Raw genomic sequence first — 20104 nt, 5'->3', positions numbered from 1 at the left:
GGGAGTGCCGGGTGTCCCAGGAGGCCTGAGAGCCCCACGGGGAACACTTGGGACCTACGCTAATAACTCACTGGGACCTATGGTCCACTCAGAAACTACGATTTATCAGAACAAACCTGCAACATGGACTCTACTACAGCACCACCAAGTTGGGACTTTTCTCAAAGAGACTTCTCCTGTGCAGGTATTCCGGGGCAGCCATAGTTAGGTTTAGTTAGGGAAAATACGTTACCACATGCTATGCATGTTTTGCCAAAAGGTCAGTAAAGTTGTTTCAACTGCTCAAAAGCCTGATCTGAAGTTACTCAAGGGGTGTGTGTGGGGGAACATGTAACATCACTACCGCAAAAGATTAACCTGTAAGACTAAGAAGAGAAGGAGATTGCTGTGAGTAACTGGACCAAAGAACAGCAACCAGTCCTTGGCATGGTACCTGGTTAGGTGACAGATCCTCCGGTAGTGAGGGGGGCTCGGTGTTACGGCTCCCTCCCTAGCTGTCTGTCTCCGCTGGTCATCGGGATCGGATTAAGGTTACGGAGATCTTTGGCCTAACCACTAGGTACGGAAAGGCAAGAGTTAAGTGAGAGCAGGCATGAGGTCCACGCTATGTGCTCGGCGGGACTCCATTCTGTTACTAGGAGTGAGGTAACAGAGGTACGCTGACTGGTGAAGTGGGCATAGGCTCTGCATGTCCCTCCTCATACAACACATACATAAGTACAAGTGTGTAGAACAGGGGACAACATTTTCTAGAGGAACTCCACATGCAACATTATACACAAGAGGCTCATCTCTGAGTTGGGGGACTGCCTTAATCTTTGACTTTTCACATGACTGTTGCCCCCGCCTGGTCCCGGGCATTCATAAGCATGCCTTCAGGCAAGGTGTTTCCCTTGTGACCACCTGGCGTAGCCCAAAGAACCAGAAGGGGGCCATGGAAGGAGGTCCCATGACTCCCCCCCCCCCCCACATACTTGTTAGGAGTAGGAAGCATACCCAGACCTGGCTGAACATTGTTCAGCAGTTTGCAACTCTAAAGTTATAATTTCCATACATCCTGCTCATGCCTAGATGTGAGCTTAAAGCATGCATATGTTTAGCAATGCTATGTATGACTTTACTGATATAGTAGAAAAGTTTCTGAAAATTGCTTTATCAATCAATAGGGAAATTAAAAGTGTCAGAACAATTTAGAAGTTGAAGAGAACTCTTCAGGTAGCAGAGGCAAACAAAAAAGTAAAGGCTTATGCTTACAAACTTGCTTGAGTTACCTGGATAAATACACACGATAAGGTATGTTAAACATAATAACATTGTTCTTAAATAATTCTTAATTGGATTCTCTGAAGAGCCTCTGTGGAAATCAATCAAAATCTGGCAAAAACCTAACCTGCATTGTCCGCCCACCAGTGACAAACTCAGAACCAGCTGCACTATCATATAAATGTTCCATCTGACATTTCGCTGGAATAAATATAATCCAGAAGCTATTTCAGCCCATATTTTCTAATACACACTTGCGCAAATAAAACCTGCTAAAACAATTAGCTGTGTCTTTAATAGTGACATAATGTTTGCTTTTCCCAAAGGTTATCTTTGCTATAATTACTGCAATCAAGATAATTGCCAGTATAACTTCACATTTTATTGCTTTCCACCGTAACCCTCTGAAGATAGATACAACCTAGAATGCAACAGCTAATCCAGTTAGATGCTGAAAATAACACAACGATAAGACCATTGATGGGAATGTAGGTTATCATTTATTTTTAGTAAGGGTCATTCCACCTGTAGCAGGTATTTGACTTTTTGGTGGTTAAAAGTGAGGTCCATCATCTGCCAATTCCTCATTGTCTCTTTGGGGCTCTGTGTTAAGTTTGTGTTCCAGGCCAGTTGTGGCAATAAGGACAGAGTCCCATTCTTCTTGTTGGATTTTAATTATATACAGTACAATGCAACAGGAGAAGTGGAATATCACTGTTGTTGCCATGGCAGGGAAACCTCAACTGGAACCCCCAAGACATAGGAAACCACTACACTGTAGAACGGCCATTCTCAACCAGGGTTCCTCCAGGGATAGTTAGGGGTTCAGCTGTATTTGGCATGATAGGGAAACCTCTCCACTGGAGACCCCCAAAGACATATGAAGCCACCACACTCTAGAACAGCCATTATTAACCAGGATTCCGTGGAACCCCAGGGTTCCTTCAGGGATAGCTAGGGGTTCCTTGAGCTGTGGCTAACTGACCTCCCATCGAATGGTGCCTGCATAGTTCAAGGTCCAACGCCAATTGGCAGAGCCAGTGACATGACTGCAAGGATGTTATTCTGCCCACCCCTGTAAGGGAAGGCTTCTTCACACTTACCACCATCAATGTAAGGGGCATTTTCCCAATGAGACTAATCTTACCAGGGGTTCCCTGAGACCTGAAAATGATTTTAAGGGTTCCTCTGGGGTAAAAAGGTTGAGAAAGGCTGCTCTGGATATTGCCTATTGAGGGACTGACCCTTTAACTTGTAGTGATAGCCCCCCAAATAGGAAATTGATCAGCCAGGTGTCCTCGCTGTAAACAAGTGAAACTCCTATAGTTCAAGTAGCAGGCAGTCAATTTTTTTAATTTAACTTTCTAATTTATGGGTCCCCAAACCTTTTAGTACAATGGCCACATCATATATTTTACTCCAGGAGTGCCCATCAGAGTTGCTTCTTACATCCATGTGTGCCCCGCAGAGTTCCCCTTTAAATTTCGGGGTGCAGAGCAGCATGGCAGAAGCTGGGGGGAAGCAGAGATATGTATGGAGGAAGGCCGGTTCTTCTGTGAATATTGGGGGCAGGGCAACAGCTTATTGGTTGCCAGGGTGCCAGCAGTCCTAGTTACCAACCACAGCTGAGGGAGGGGGGAAAATCTGCTCTGGGGAGGAACGTCATGGCTGACTGGATGGCAGTTGATGTCTTGATCCTCATTTAATGATACATAGACACCCACTGCCAGCTAGCCCTGGTTGCTGCTGGCCACATAAAATCTTGTAGTGGGCTGGATGGGCCATAATTTGGAGAACCCTCTTACACAGCAAATGTCAGGGCTTTGGTTTAGCTGGATAACAAAGGCTCTTATTTCCTCCGGTTCTTGTATGGCTCCTGCTCATGGTCATTTTTTGCACATGGGGTCTGATTGTCTTTGCAGTTAGTACTGCCAAATTAATGATATGAACAAGTCCTTGAGGCAGATAGTAGATGTGAAAAATGCAGTGCATACATCTATCAGTTCTGTCACAGAGCAAGGTACTGCTAAACAGAAGCTCTAAGACAGATTATGAGACAGATTTACTATAAGTGGTTTGTTGATAAAAAAAATTGCTCTGTGAATGTCTTAAGCATTTGCACACCCTTCACAAATAATCCCCATTAACTGCCCCAATAAGTTTATTTCCCATAATTCTGTGCTTCATCTAGTGGCCATAATGCAGTATTTTCCTAGTTGAATTATTTCACAAAAATACAGCATTATGGTCACTAGATGGAGCCAACGATCATATGAAACAAAGGTATTGGGCAAATTATGGAGATTATTCATGAGAATAATTGAGACGGACACATAGCAATTTTTTTTATAAATAGACCCCCCAAATAGGCCCCGTACACATGACTGGATTGTTTCCGACGGGAATTGTGTGATGACAGGCTGTTGGCGGAAAATCCGACTGTTTGTGCGCTCCATCGGACAATTGTTGTTGGATTTTCCACGGACAAATGTTGGATGGCAGGCTTTAAAATTTTCCGCAGATAAATGTCGGATTTTCCGAGCTGTGTACACAAGTCCGTCGGACAAAAGTCCAAAGTACAAACACACATATTCGGAAGCAAGGACGAGCCAGAAGCGGTCGGTCTTGTAAACTAGCGTTTGTAATGGAGAATTAACATTCGTGATGTGAAATTATGAAATCTCGAAATACAGCGCACAATTCTCTCCTTCTTTAATGGGATAATAATGAAGCTGCTTTGCTGGTGATACTGATGGAGTTATTGCAAACAAATTTTCAAAGGCTTTTTTTTTTCTAGTGATATCAAGAATAATATTATTATGCTTTTTTTTTTTTTTTTTTTTTTTTGTTTTTTGGTACAAGTTACCACAACACCATTATCCTTTACTTTTTAAGATCAAAGATACAACTATGTTGGTGTCCCTTGTTAATTTTACATTGTATTTTTTAAAATGTATCTACCTACTCCCAAACTGTCACTTGAAGTAAAACACATAGCCAAGTATTATTCTCCACAATTTTTTTTATTGTGCATTAAAAAAAGAAAACAAATAAAATTATACATACTATCTGCCAATAGAACTTAACCAAAAAGTACATTCTATGCATCCAAAAATATAGAAAATATACCAAATCAAATCATTATTCAACCAAAAAATAAAATAAAAGCCTCATGCATGTGTCCTATAAGGGGTCAACATTGCCAAGAGTTGGTGAAAGCAGGGGTCCGTCACCCGGAGATAATTCCTAAAATCATACGGATTATTCTCCTGGAGCTCCCGCAGCAAAGGCATATGACATTATTGGTCATGATTAATAAAACAACCAATTTTTGGTCCAAGAAATCCTCCTCCCCCTGTTTCTGGACAGGACTTGGGTCAAAGCAATAACTCCAAGGCCAATAATAAATAACATGTTATCTCCTCCGATTCTGCAACATGACTTGTTGACGAACGGCCTTTCAGAAACAAACTGAAAAGCGTGCCATAGAAAAAAAAAGCTGCCCTTGACCACTTCCTGATTGTGCAGATCGGTCTCAGATTGCTGCCCAGGATTCTAGGCGCAGAGGTCGCAAACACACAGAAAAATAGTAGCCCTAGACTTTGTTAACTGAGAAACAACACTTTCCTTTCATTTTATGTTGCTGCTAATTTGTTTGGTTAATGTCCCTCATTGTCTGTACTTATTGAGGCTGCTATATTCACCCCGTATGCTGCTACTACTTTGTGTTCTGTTTTTAGTACGCTTGTTAAGGGACGTTCTTGACCAACACGTGTTTCCCATTTGAATGCATGCTACTGCGTTTGACAAGAAAAGAATGCATTTAACTTAATTTGTCTGCACAGAGGTATAGTGGCTAGCACTCCTGTTGTGCAGCACTGGGGTCCTCGGTTTGAATCCCAACGTGGACACAACCTGGACTCCTTGTCCTTGTGTGGGTTTCCTCCGGGTACTCCGGTTTCCTCCCACCCTCCAAAGACATGCTGGTAGGTTGATTGGCTTCTAGTCTATATTGACCTCAGTATATGTACTGTATGTATGCCTTCTGAGATAAGGACCATGGACTGCAAGCTGCTGAGGCAAAGGACTAATATGAATGTACAATATGTAAATTGCTGCATAAATTGTCAGTGTTCTATAAATACCTATAATAATAACAGTTTAAACACACCATGGCAGGACATGCTGCGCCCTAAGAAAATGCCGCACAGTGCAAAGCAGGTCAGACACAGCCTCTGAACTGCCACGTGCACTACTTTTTTAGGGCTCGTTCCCACTTGCTTTGGTTTCTGAAGAGCGATCTACATTTAGGTCACTCTTCAATGAACATTTGGCAGGTGATGAGGTGGCATTGTATCACCTCCTCTCACTGCCTGTTTTAACCCCTTGGACCCTGCACTAGCAATGCACGCAGTTTTGAGGTTGTTGCAGAGCGGCCCCTTCACTTGAAAGCAGCAGGGGGGTAGAATTCACATTGCGGCTTCGAAGAAAAGCCTGTGTACTCCCCCATCTAAAGGTGAGTGGCTGGGGGGCCCAAAATACTGCAGCCCAGCTGTGGGGTTTTATTACGAATAAGCCCATAGCGTTCAATTAAACATGTGGCTCGCTTTTCACAGGGCATTTGACAGGCGGTGAGGAGGTGATATGTCACCTGCTTTGACCCTCAAAACGCCAACCAACCACAATACAACCGCATGCATTACACACAGTTGCAGCCCGGTGGCAGCACAACCTCATTCACTTGAATGGGTCGTGTTCTATAACAGTGCTGCCTGCTCAAAGCCCTGAGCATCTGCATACCCTAGTTTAGGTGGGGAATCGGGGCAGTAAAACCGTGGGTTAACTGCCTGTTTTTACTGCCCCCTGGGCGCCTTGTGAATGAACCCTTATGGCCCGCACACACAATCCGAAAATCGGACGACAGATCATCTGTTTTTTACTAAAATTATGAAAATTCTCGTACGACAGAATAAAAAATCGGAAGTGATGTCATGTGTTGTAATGTATCTGTATTGTGTTTTCGGATGACAACTATACTGATTAAAGGAAAATCGTACGATCTGGTATTATACGAGAAAAAATTCCGTGCATGTCCCATCGGTTAATATTGGATGAACTGTCGTGATCGGCTCTCGAAAGCTCTGTACTAATGATCTGATTGTCGTACGATCGTGTTGAAAGCAGTATTTTTCGTCCGATTTTCGGATCGTGTGTACGGGCCATTGGATTCCGTTCACACTACCCGCAGAGAAAAATGTTCCTTTTTTCTATGTGGGTATTGATCGTGGGTGCTGGCAGAGGGGGAGCGGTGCCTTGTGTTTTTACAAAGCTGCACTGTTTCCCTTTTTTTCCCCTAAACTTTTATGGAATGTCACTTTGGGGTTGATTACTAAAACTGGGAAGTGCAAAATCTGGTGCAAGGCTGCACAGAAACCGATCAGCTTCCAGGTTTTATTGCCAAAGTTTAAAAGAGAAGTATGTGTATTTTCCCCCCTTTTATACTAACCTAGGTGGATGCAGTATTGGTCCCCCGGTGTCTCTACAATGAGAATCGAGCGATCGAACATCGCCGTTCTCACAGTTCCCCGAGAGGAGAGCTGCTGACTGTCAATCAGCAGCTCTCCTCTCTGCTCCTCCACACTCACTGGAGCGCTGAGCTGTGGAGGGGCAGGGAGCGGCCGTCTCAGAGGCTCACTGAGAGGCTGAGACAGGCATTGGTCCAGTCACCTGGTGGATCCAGACTTTATTGTCGGGATGACGTGGTGCTGATTCCAGTGACGTCAGCAGGGAGCGGACTTCAGACCGCTCTCTGCTGAAAACGGGTCACAGGAGTGCAGTTCGTTTTGCACTCCTTTGACCCCTATGCCCTGAAAACACGATCCGAAAATCGGACGACATATCGTCCATTTTTTTTTTTTGCATGCTAGTCGTATATTGAACCTGAAGAGTTTACTAAAGTCACGAAAATTCTCGTACGGCAAAATAAAAAATCTGAAGTGATGTCATGTGTTGTAATGTATTTGCATTGTATTTTTGGACAGCAACTGTACTGATTAAGCACTTGCCGTCCGCACTATAGCCAAATGACGGCCACAGCAAGGACCTGAATTTCCAGGAGGCCGTCATATGACGGCCTCCCCTTTGCACGCGCCCCCTGCAGGGTGCGCATGCGCTGACAGCGTGAGGAGAAAAAACAGCCAATCATCGGCTTATCTGTAAGGGACATTGGTCCCGAAGAGGAAGAGGCAATTATGTCTCATCTGTGCCCAGTACCCCCTGCCATTGCCACCTGCCTGCATCTACATGAGCTTTGACAACCCCCATGCTTAACCAATGGGGGACATTTTCTAAAACTGGAGAGTGCAAAATCTGGTGCAGCTGTACATAGAAACCAATCAGTCTCCAGGTTTTATAGTTAAAGCTTAACCACTTCAGCCCCGGAAGATTTGGCTGCTGAATGACCTGGCCATTTTTTGTGATTCGGCACTGCGTCGCTTTAACTGACAATTGTGCGGTCATGCGACGCTGTAACCAAACAAAATTGACGTCCTTTTTTTCCTACAAATAGAGCTTTGTTTTGGTGGTATTTGATTGCCTCTGCAGTTTGTTTTTTTTTTGCACTATAAACAAAAAAAGACAATTTTGAAAAAAAAACACAATATTTTGTACTTTTTGCGATAATAAATATCCCCATTTTTTTTTTAAAAAGAGCTAATTTTTTCTCAGTTTAAGCCCATATGTATTCTTCTACATATTTTTGGTAAAAAAAATCACAATAAGCGTATATAGATTGGTTTGCGCAAAAGTTATAGCGTCTACAAAATAGGGGATATATTTATGGCATTTTTATTATTATTATTTTTTTTACTAGTAATGACAGCTATCTGCGATTTTTATCGGGACTACGACATTATGGCGGACACATCAGACACTTTTGACACATTGTTGGGACCATTGGCATTTATACAGCGATCAGTGCTATAAAAATGCACTGATTACTGTAAAAATGTCACTGGCAGGGAAGTGGTTAACACTAGGGGGCGATCAAGGGGTTAATTGTGTTCCCTGTGTGTTCTAACTGTAGGGGGAGGGGACTGACCTAGAGGAAATGACAGATTGTGGTTCCTAGCTATTAGGAACACACGATCTGTCACTCCTCACAGAACAGAACGGGGATTTGTGTGTTTACATACACTCGTCCTTGTTCTGCCTCTTGTGCCCGCAATCGCTCGTGGCCGGCTGTCATCGCGACCGTTGGCCACGAGCATCGGCACCCCTGCAGTGCTGGCGGCGCGCACGCGCCTGCTATCCCGATCCCGCGAGCCAACGTATAGCTACGACGGCTCGCGGCCGACCTGCCGCAGTAAAATGACGGCAGCTGGTCGGCAAGCGGTTAATTGAACAAACTGAAGTTAGAAGCTAATTGTCTACCATGCAGAGCTGCACCAGATTCTGAGTGCTCCAGTTTTAGTAAATCCCCCCTAATGTGTCCAGGCCCTAAATCCACCCCCCCTGTTTTTTGTCCTCACCACCCACTGCAAGAAGAAATCGCAGGTTTATATCACAGATATCTCTTTGTAATGCAAACTTTCTGGTAAAAGACAGACATAGGATTAATAATGAAAGATTAGTCAGGGACTTTCTCCTGTCTCCAGAGCAAGAGGCACAACCTCCATTTTTCCCTGATGAAGCAATCGAACTGATAAAGCCTCGGGCTAATTCTCCGAGATTCTTACAGTCGTTTCCTATAAGAAGCCACGGCAAATGGAGAAGTACTTTTATTTCTAGTGCCCCGTAACGGCAGATCAAACATGGGAACTTTGGGAACAGTGCAGATGTTTAATGGGGGATGTGAAATGCCAGGAACACCAGAGGCTCTCATATCAAAGTCGCTGACAAGGGTAGACGTTTGTAAAAGTCATGCAGCCGGAAAACTCGAAGATTTCGGCTCTTTGAATTGTTCTTTTAAAGGGCATTTATTTTCTGTGAAGTAAAAAATGTCATTTTATTTTATTTAGATTTTTTACAAGGTCATTGTGGTAGGGGGGCCTCCACCTCTTATCAGACACACTGTAAGTGAATTTGTCAATGTTTTCCTATTGACAGCAATACAAAAACTTCAAAGTAGATGAACGAACACAAGTGAACAGAAGAAAATTGCAATAGAATTCATCATAAAATAGATGGAAAAAACTCTGACCTTTATCTTATTATATTTTAACCATTGCACTTAAAGATAAAATTTAAAGAAAAGTATGGCCAAAACTTTTTTTGGTCATACCTCACTTGTGGGTCACAAGAATGCACTTACATTTTGCTCTCTGGGGGCCCAGAGTCAGTTATTGCCTACTACCAGTTGATGGGGCAGAGCTGCTCCAGTCTCTGGAAGGATCCAGATAATATTGTCAGGATACACCCAGCTGCCTGATTGACAGCTGGCTCAGCCTCTCAGTGCATGGCTGACAGCTGAAACCAGCTGTACTTGTCCCCTTTGCAGCCCAACCCCACAGTACACACTGGAGGATCAGAGCAGAGAGTGGTGACTGACAGTCACTGCTCTCCACCCTGAGCAGACCGATCACCGGTCATGTGATTGCTCAGTTCTCTGTGTTAGTGTTGACAAGGGAATCCCTCCTGCTGAGCCATTAAGTGATTATTGAACGAAGTGATTATTACTAGAGGCCATAACAGACGCTAGCAATAATTTCATGTAAAATCTGGCATGCTGGTTGTACCCAAGTTGATCGATCAATCAGCTTGGTACATTCAGCCTGCCCATACATGGTTTGAATCTCAGCTGGTTCCTGCTGAACTGGCCGAGATTCAAACTGTCTATGGACAGCTTTACTGCTGGTTCACACAGGGGCAACACGACTTGCAGGTCGACTCACCGAGACGACCTGCACACGACTTCAGCGGCGACTTGCAAAACGACTTCTGTATAAAAGTCAATGCAAGTCGCCTGAAGTCGCCCCAAAAATACTACAGGAACCTTTTTCTAAGAACGATTCAGTAGTACAGAACAGGACGTGACTTGTCAGGTGGCTAAGTCGCCTGACAAGTCGCCCCTGTGTCACCTGACAAGTCGCCCCCCTGCGTTTTGCAAGTCGCCACTGAAGTCGTGTGCAGGTCGCCTCGGTGAGTCGACCTGCAAGTCGTGCTGCCCCTGTGTGAACCGCCACTTAGAGTCAAAGTGAGACAGCTGCAGCATCACACCAATATTTGATATACCTAACTCAAACTTCTCCTTTTAGGTTTGGCTTTTTTACATATATACTGTATATACAATATACATATTTCATACCTGGGGAAACTGGACATCACAGTAGTAGCTTGCACTAGTACAGTGATTGCTGCTAGCTTCCAGGTTCTGTGCTGAGCACCTGCACTGCTGCATAGTGAACAGAGGGGGTCATTCACTTGGCATGGCCACCATTCATAAAACACCTTGTATTTTTTGCAGTGAATGCAAGGCACTCTATAATTGGACTAAGTAGTGACTGTGACATCATCACTCCTGCCTCTTCAACTTCAGAGAATGCCTTGCATTTATTAACAGAAATGCAAATTGTTCTGTATATGGAACAGTGGTGATCCCTGTTGTAGAGGCACCTACTACGATGATTTTCAGCATCCACGGAGATCCCATAGGTATGGCACATATGTACTTACATTGGTCCATGCTGAATGTAATTATGCAAAAAAAAAAAGAAGCCGTACCTGAAATTTAGCTTTAAATCTTTTTCGGAACACCTTGTTAACACATTTGAAATGCAGACCTGAAGCACTTATGTGCACAACTTCTTATTGTAATCTTTCATGAGCAGTGCCTTCCTAGCCCTCTTGTCTTGAATTGTTTTGTAACTGTGTTCCCTCCCTTTATTTTTCTAAATCGCTGTGCAAACTGTTAGCACTATGTAAATCCTGTATAATGATAATTGTATTACATATAAATAATTGTGCCCTTGTGATTATACTCTGCATAACAAAAATAGGAAACCATCCGCCATCTAGTGGTTGTTTAAGATATTGCATCTATAGCATGGAATGGTCACTACACATAAACTATACATAAATTAAGACAAATAAAAAAGTAAACAAAAATATAACCTATATATATATATATATAGACTGAGTGTGTGTATGTGTGATATATATATATATATTTATCTATTTATATATATATTTATTTATATATATTAAAGTAATGTCTGGGTTACAATGGGTTCATTATATAGAAGTGTGAGATATATATATATATATATATATATATATATATATATATATATATATATATATATATAGATATATATATTCAGCATATTGAGAATACATTTCTTCCATTAAAGATATGACCTTCTACCTCTCTGTAGCACCTGCATCCTGTGTGGCATTGACAATGACATTGAGATCCAAGGAGGTTTATTTATAGCTGCTAGAGAAAGTCACTGACAAAGAACATATGGAAGGAGACAATAATTATATGAGCACATAGTATACATTTTTTTAACATGTTCCCATGTGTATGTCAGCAGCTACATTTAGTGTAGTATACTGTACATAATGTCTTTTTCAGCAATTTTTATAATTAAATTCCGTAACCTTTAGAAAGCAATCAGCTAAAGTCAGACCAGTGCAAGATGGATTGTGATTGACTGCTATGAGTTATTGCACTTAAGGATTAGCACTTTGAAATAATAAAAAAAAACTTCTTCACTCAATAAGGCTATTAGTTAGATAGCTCATAAGGATGATGTAGGATCCCTGAGTGTAACCTCAAAGTGAACATATTGTTTCTATATGGCTGGTGCACACAGGCATTTAATGTGACAACAAACTCTAATTTAAAAAAATGATATTCAAGTATGTATTCTTAACTCCTAAAAGTCCTTCAAATCTTCAAATTCCTTTATTTATTTTTACTTTGTTGCTGCTGCAATCCAACTTCCTTTTAGAGGGTGACTATATTCGTCCTCTGTGATCGCACTGTATGTAGGAATGTAGCCACCCTCTGTTGCTCTCTCTTAAGACGGACTATGGGATTTGTAGTGTGCATAGACATATATACATGATCACAGCTAATATGCTCTGCTCATTTCAAACAAACGGAACTGAAAGGGAGAAAATGAGGGGTTCAGGAGCTCATGAAGGATGTCAATAGGAGGCAGAAAAATAGTAAGAAACGATTTTATTAATAATAGATATCAGGGCCATTACATAGATAGAGGATGCGTATGGGTTATTTTTGGAGAAAAAGGATATCATTAATGCCACCTTAGGTTTTTCTTCTGATTTACATTTGTGAAGTACATTTGATGAAAGTGACATTTTTAGTTGGATCATACAGAGCAATGTTCACCTGTGTTTATTGTTGCTTTTGTTATGCACACAAATAGGTGTCCAGGGTCACCGTTTACTGTATATGCATATGAGTCTCTTTTTTGTATACATTTACCCTTAGGACTCGTTCCACATATGCTTTGGTCTCTGAAGAACAATTTGTATTCAGATCACTCTTCAGAGAGCAATTGACAGGCAGTGAGAACGTGTCGTATCGCCACCTCACCGCCTGCTTTAATCCCTCAGGCCCACTACTAGAGCAACACAACCATGTGCAGTTCTTATGGTTGAGGGGCATTTGCAGAGCGACCCCATTCACTTGATTGGGTTGCGACTGGAAGGCAGTAATGGTTGCCAAAACTGACAGGGGGTAGGATTCATGCTGTGGCCATGAAGTGAAGCATCACAGCCTATGGCATGTGTAAATCCCCAGGCTGCTGCCTCTGCAACAAAACAGGGAGAGGTTGGGGGTATGGTAAAGCCGCAGCTCAGTCATAGAGTTTTACTGCCCCCCAAACTGCTAGTGTGAACAAGCCCTTGAATAGCTGCTGTGACAGAAATTGTGGCAATGAAGGGTTGGTATAGGTATTAGGATCCCTTTTTATTTTTTTGTTTTTTCTAAATGTACTACATTTGTTTATTGTTTTCTTTTTTGTTTTATATCTTTTATCTTTTTTTTATGTAGTTATTATTTTAACTACATATATACATTGAGCAAAATTATAAACGCAACACTTTTGTGTTTGCCCTTTAGCTGAACGTAAAGATCTATGACTTTTACTATGTACACAAAAGGCCTATTTCTCTCAAACATTGTTCACAAATCTGTCTAAATACAAAAGTGTTGCGTTTATAATTTTGCTCAGTGTATATATATATATATATATATATATATATATATATATATATATATAGTGCCTTGAAAGAGTATTCATACCCCTTTTCATGACATTTTATTTTATTGGGATTTTATATGATAGACCAACACAAAGTGGAACATAATTGTGAAGTGGAAGCAAAATGATAAATAGTTTTCAACATCTATTACCGCTAACTAAAGTCTAGTGGAACCAATTGCATTCAGAAGTCACCAAATTAGTAAGTAGAGTCTACCTGTGTGTAATTTAATCTCAGTATAAATACAGCTGTTTTGTGAAGCCCTCAGAGGTTTGTTAGAGAACCTTATTGAACAAACAGCATCATGAAGGCCAAAGAAACACACCAGACAGGTCAGGGATAAACTTATGGAGAAGTTTAAAGCAGGGTTAAGTTATAAAAATATATCCCAAGCTTTGAACATCTCACAGAGCACTGTTCAATCCATCATCCGAAAATTGAAAGATTACGGCACAACTGCAAACCTACCAAGACATGGCCGTCCACCTAAACTGACAGGCCGGACAAGTTGAGCATTAATCAGAGAAGCAGCCAAGAGGCCCATGGTAACTCTGGAGGAGCTGCAGAAATCCACAGCTCAGGTGGGAGAATCTGTCCACAGGACAACTATTAGTTGTGCACTCCACAAATCTGTCCTTTATGGAAGAGTGGCAAGAAGAAAGCCATAAGAAGTCCTGTTTGCAGTTTGCGAGAAGTCACGTGGGAGACACAGCAAACATGTGGAAAAAGGCGCTCGGATTAGATCTCACATGAGACCAAAATTGAACTTTTTGGCCTAAAAGCAAAACGCTATGTGTCGTGGAAAACTAATGCCGCGTACACACGGCCGGACTTGCCAACAGGCTAAACTTAGTCGGCATATCTGACAGAAAGATTCAGAACATGTTCTATATCTGAGTCCGTCGGAAATGCCGACATAAAAAGTCTGATGGGGCATACACACAGTCGGAATGTCCGACCTAAAGCTCCAATCGGACTTTTTCTGTCGGGAAGTCCAGCCGTGTGTACGCGGCATAACACTGCACATCATCCTGAACACACCATCACCACCGTGAAACATGGTGGTGGCAGCATCATGTTGTGGGGATTCTTTTCTACAGCAGGGACAGGGAAGCTGGTCAGAGTAGATGGGAAGATGGATGGAGCCAAATACAGGGCAATCTTAGAAGAAGACCTGTTAGTGTCTGCAAAAGACTTGAGACTGATGCGGAGTTTCATCTTTCAGCAGGACAATGACTCTAAACATACAGCCAGAGCTACAATGGAATGGTTTAGATCAAAGCATATTCATGTGTTAGAATGGCCCAGTCAAAGCGCAGACCTAAATCCAATTGAGAATCTGTGACAAGACTTGAAAATTGCTGTTCACAGACGCTCTCCATCCAGTCTGACAGAGCTTGAGCTATTTTGCAAAGAAGAATGGACAAAAATGTCACTTTCTAGTTGTGCAAAGCTGGTAGAGACATCCCCAAAAAGACTTGCAGCTGTAATTGCAGCGAAAGGTAGTTCTACAAAGTATTGACTCAGGTTAAAAGGTTTAAATCCTATTAAAAAAAAGAAGAAAAAACATTGGCTGATCCTGCCGCTTTAGCGCTAAGCAGTATTAGGCTCCGTTCAAATTTGAACAATTTGGAATTGTGGGCAAAATCGGTGCGATTCTTCCCACATTTCCAGATCATGCTAAAATCACAGTAAACACATGACATATGTCTGGATGCCATTAAGAATTACAATGCGATTTTGTGGAAATTTTAATGCTTAAAAACCACAGCAAAAACGTGCACGAAAAAACGCGCCTGGCTCAATGCTAAAATCTGGTAGTTGAGCTTCTTTGGCGGGACAAATGCGTATAGGTCAGCCCATTCAGGCCCTGTTTACATCTGAGAGATTTGGAATCTGCCACCCCTTCTCTGTAAGCTGCTCCCAGCAGCGGTCACACTCCTGCTTACCACTTACAATGCAGGGTTAAAGGCCCAACTCTGTATGTGATGATGTTGAAGCTCCACCCACAGACCGGAGCTTTGGGGGAGAGGAGGAGAGAGCCAGAGCAGGGAGTAGGGCAAGTAATAGAGCCTCTTAGATGCACCAAACATCTACATTGCAAAGTTTTTTTGTTGTCTTTTTGGGGTTTTTTTTGCTATGCCTGGAATTGTGCTTTAAGCATTTTTTTTATTAATTTATGTATACATTTACATCACTTATTACAACAAATATTACATACAACAAAATGAATATGCACAGTAATACATGGATAGATAAACTGACTTATTTAAAAGAAACAAAAATATGGGCAGAGTTCAGCTCCAAAAGACTTTAAACCTAATATGGTACCAACATCCCAAAACATATAAAGAGCAAAAAATAAGGGATAGGGGACTTTAAAGGTACATGATGTGTATACCAAAAACTCAGAGAAAGTTATATAAAAATTCATTTATTACAGAAAATTGATAAAAAATAGAGAGTACAGTATAGGTCACAGTCATAGGTATATACACATTTGCCTATTATTAACAGTGAAACAAACTGTAGTCACATACAAAGAACTAGTGCGTCCACAAAATTCGACATGTTTCGCCGGTGTGGCTTCATCAGGAAAAAAGGGGACGCTTTATCTAGTGACCATAAAAACATAAATTTTTTTCACAGCTTGAGGGGCATGAAAATATATTTAATTGGTGGTATTCCTAAGCAGGTGGGCACTCCTTGACCTCACTCCATTTCAAACGTAGCCAGATCATCCGTAGAGAGGGATGTAGCTAATGTTCAAAAACTTATAGAAATGCCTCCAACAAAAGCGTTACACAAATGTATAAATACTGGGAGCTCAAATAGGCGAGGCAGGTAAATGGTCCTTAATTTCGAAATGGCATACAAAAATTTTGCTTATTTAGAGGTTATTCTGTTTCCTAATACCGGTGTCTGTTTTTATGTAAAAATCCCCCCAGCCAAAGGTCACTAAGGACCATAGGGCAATGGGGGCACACAGGGCAAGGAGATGGACACTAAACACAACCAATGACCAGGTGACAACACAGCAAGGTTGAACCTTAAAAGCGTCGCCTTAAGTTCAAGAGCTCCCAGAGACACCAAGACTTATTTAAAAGACCAAATCATAAAAAAACAGGTAATGCAGTAACAAATAACTGGTAAAAAAAAAAAAAAATCACCATTTGCCAATCTTCTGCAAGATCCTATCTTATTGCTTGGTTTAGCCACCATAAATCCTTGTTGTGTATTGGATGTGTTCAGCCATCCAATCCTTCTTTTACAACATTGTGGAATCATTTTTTTTTGTAGTTGAAAGTGTGTCTTGTGATGGGGTGCCTTGTCTCCTCTCAACCCCCATGGAGAATGAGATGCAGCTATCCTGATTATTAATAACACCCATCATAAACATAGATGCTTTACTTGCCAGAATATAATAAAACTGAGCATGAAAGCCTCTTCTAGGCAATAAATATATGAGGATGGTGCGATAAGCATTAAAAATTAGGGTTATTTGAGTGTCAGAGCTGAGCTCTTCTAGGGCCTGGGATCCGGTATTATTAAATCACACTTATCAAATATTAAAAGAAAGCAGATTTCTTGGGATGGGTAAAGATAAGACTAAATACACTGTAAAAATATACACAAAGAGCGTATTTATAAAAAATATTTCAAAGCTATTTGTCCTGTGAAACGACATGTACATTTGTTTTGTGTTACTGGGGGTAAAATGAAATGCTATTAAGGCTGTTTTCTCTTTGGGTTGAATGTTATTTATTTATGCCGCATTGAGTGAATCATTGAAATACCACATTATGGCCACTAGATGGAGCTGATGATCTTAGTAAAAAATTTGCTATGATCATCGGCTCCATCTAATGGCCATAATTTGGTATTTTACTAATTGCTTCTTTTCTGTATCAATGAATAACATTTCACCTGGGAAAGAAAACAGCCTAATAACATTTGATGTTCCCCCCATTTGCACATAATAAATGTACATGCGGTTTGATGGGATGAATAGCTCTGCAATTTTTTTTTTTAAAGTACAACTAATAAATACAATTTTCTTATTTGGGAGAAAATGTTGGTGCAAGCCCCCTCCAGTGATGAACACATAACTGAAGTCCTTTGCACTTGTCTAGTAATCTTTGCTGAAAATTGCCAATCACATCATTGCATTTGAGATCACATAGACAAGGCCTGATGCTAGCTCACCTTTAAGGGCTCATTCACACCCTTCTGTACGCCAAAAGACTGCAGGCTGGTGTCTGTTGCGTAGGAACATCATAATGCATTGTTCCATTTTTCTGTCTTTTTATTTTTATTTTTTAATCTTTCAGAGTCACTTCATTCAAGTCTATGCACTGCAGCTGCTATGGTTTAAACAGGCCACATAGAAATCCATTGTTTTCTTTCTGCCCTAGCATTGAGTCATTCCCGATCTGTGCCGATCGATTCAGTTCAATGCAATTGGTATGATGGAGCCCTAACTCTTTACTGCAGTCAAGGTTGTCAACTCAATTCATTTAAAAATGAACACATATAAATTTCACGGGCTCTGTTACTAATTAAATGCATGTAAAGCACTGAGTGAATCTAATTAGTATTTTAACAAGCCACTGAACCTGTGTAATTCATATGTTCTCAGTTCTTAAGGAATGAGCTGGCAGCCCTAGTGCCAATACAGCTTTAGTCTAATGATTTTTATAGCGTTATTATCTCTCCCGTAAAGCTGTAAAGTAGTAGTCACTCTTTCTGCTAACATTTGGGCTAACCCAGGTGCTACAGACTCATCAAAACCCCAACCTCAAACCTCTCAGCGCTAACTTCTTTTTTATAAGAGGTACCAAAACCAGCAAATTTGGTTATTTATTATGTCTGCGGTGTTCTGCTGCCACCTTGTGGCAGAATTGTACAATTGCCTTTCTTCCTTTGCATAGCTGAACATAAACTCTAATGAACCACTTTCATTGCAGAGAATGTAGTTTAATTAGTACCTTAGGCAGTCTAGGTACATTTGTTGCCTGATTTCTTGGCAAGTTATTGTGCCGTTGTAATCCAAACAACAATTTCCATTCTGAAGAGGAGCATTTTGCTATAGTCCTTCACACTGAGACCTTTACGTGATCAGAAAGGTAATAGAACTAAAAGAATTTTATTCCTTTGTTATTGTAAATAGGTTGTAAGTGTAATGTTTATGTAGATGGTGTTTTAGCCATTGTTGCAGAAGTGCTGGATTATACAACATAGGATGTATATTCATCCTATTGCTCATTTGCAGAGAGCACTCATTTGATTAATTAAAATTGAAAAGAAAGAATTCTTTAAGGACCATACACATGATCAGAAAATTGGAATGAAAAATACTACTTTCAAAGCGATCGTACGATAATCTGATCGTTAGGACATAGCTTTCGTCCAAAACTATCCGAAGGGACAAACACGAAAAGTTTTCTCGTACGACGCCAGATCGTACGATTTTTGTTTCGGTACAGTTTTCGTCCGAAGATACAATACAAATACATTACATTACTTTTTTTTTATTCTGTCGTGCAAGAATGTTCATACTTTTTTTGGAAAATGATTTTTATTAGACTTTTCCTGACATAAGGAACAATACAAACAGTAAGAACAAGGTACAACCCGGTAATAAATAGTGCTCCAAATCTCTGAGCCTAACTAACAAAGAAACTAGCTAGTTAGTTCAATACTCCATAAAGTTCATAAGAAAACAAAAAGGGACAATTGGCCATCTCAGCTGGACACAACGTTATAACAGAGCATTAACTTACATGAAATCAGTAAGGATCCCTTGGCCAGGGCTAGTAGCCTCAGTTCACAAAGGAGAAAAAGACATCAGAACCATTACAATAACATCAAAGAGAAGATTCAATCAAGGGTATCGGTGGCTGTAAGCCAACATTGCCATACCTTTTCGAACTTTTGGGGGCAACCCCTGCATAAGTATGTAGCTTTATATAGAGACAGAACTTTGTTAACTATGTCCTTCCAGTAGGATAATGAAGGGGAAGAATCGTCGTACTTTATTAACCTCTATGCTTGACTTCACATGATTTTGTGTGGAGCAGAAGAAAGATACTGTGCTCACTATTGTACTATATATATGTAAATGTACATTATAGGGCCAAAGGTTTGTGGACACTTGGTTATAACATCTATATGAGCTTGTTGGATTTTCAATTATATAACCAATAATATATAGTCAGCCCCCCCCCCCTTCATTTGTGGCTAAAGCAGTCTCTCATTTTTGAGGCTTGGGAGGTCAGGTACTGATGTTGGATGAGAAGACCTGGCTTGCATTTGGTAATCCAGTACATCCTCAAGATGTTCAGTAGGGTTGAGGTCAGCTCTGTGTAGGACATTCAAGTTCCTCTACACCAAACTCATCAAACCATGTCTTTATGGAGCTGGCTTTGTGGTTCTAAAGCCTAAGGTCTTTTTACCTTAAAGAATTCCACATATTAAGATAAAAAACCTTCTGTGCCAGAGGATCTCCCTCAGCTCCTTATACTTACCTGAGCCTGATCGTGATCCAGTGATGTGCACAAGAGCAATGGCTCTCTTATTTCACTGGGTGGAGTGATAGCCATTG

The 20104-nt window shown here is 41.1% G+C and overlaps 1 protein-coding gene across 13 annotated transcripts in view; it reads left to right on the top strand.

Annotated features, from left to right (window-relative positions):
• Positions 1 to 20104, top strand: part of CADPS (calcium dependent secretion activator) — a 666812-nt gene that overhangs the window by 285680 nt on the left and 361028 nt on the right. The window lies entirely within an intron of this gene.

The sequence above is a fragment of the Aquarana catesbeiana genome, linkage group LG07 (assembly GCF_042186555.1).
Source record: "Aquarana catesbeiana isolate 2022-GZ linkage group LG07, ASM4218655v1, whole genome shotgun sequence".
NCBI lineage: Eukaryota > Metazoa > Chordata > Amphibia > Anura > Ranidae > Aquarana > Aquarana catesbeiana.
This window is presented reverse-complemented; position numbering and strand designations above follow the sequence as displayed.